The sequence below is a fragment of the Penaeus monodon genome, chromosome 22 (assembly GCF_015228065.2).
Source record: "Penaeus monodon isolate SGIC_2016 chromosome 22, NSTDA_Pmon_1, whole genome shotgun sequence".
Lineage (NCBI taxonomy): Eukaryota > Metazoa > Arthropoda > Malacostraca > Decapoda > Penaeidae > Penaeus > Penaeus monodon.
Window position 1 is genome coordinate 36,296,487 of NC_051407.1, and position 328 is coordinate 36,296,814.

Here is a 328-nt window from a genome sequence, read left to right on the forward strand (position 1 = left end):
CCCCATTAAGTAATATAAAAAATATTTTGAATGATATATAAATAATTTTTAAAACTATCTACATTACATATTAGGAATCTATAGTTTTTTTAATATTTTTTCTTATCCCTACTTCACAAAATCACCTATGGCACAGAAATTCAGTTTCTTGAAGGGATCAATATATAATAAGTTTGGCCGGGTGACCGAAAACTGCAGTCTCCTTGGACAGATGTAGGAATCTATGTTTGGATTGCCCGCAGAATGTTTTTTTTATCCTTTCATTAGCGTAACAACCCCAAAAAATCTCTCTTTGTTCAAATTTCAAGGTATATCCCCCCTTTTTCTT

General features: G+C 31.1%; 1 protein-coding gene across 1 annotated transcript in view; it reads left to right on the forward strand.

The window, feature by feature from the left end:
* LOC119587100 (clathrin heavy chain 1-like) overlaps window positions 1-328 on the forward strand; it is a 68,528-nt gene that overhangs the window by 57,958 nt on the left and 10,242 nt on the right.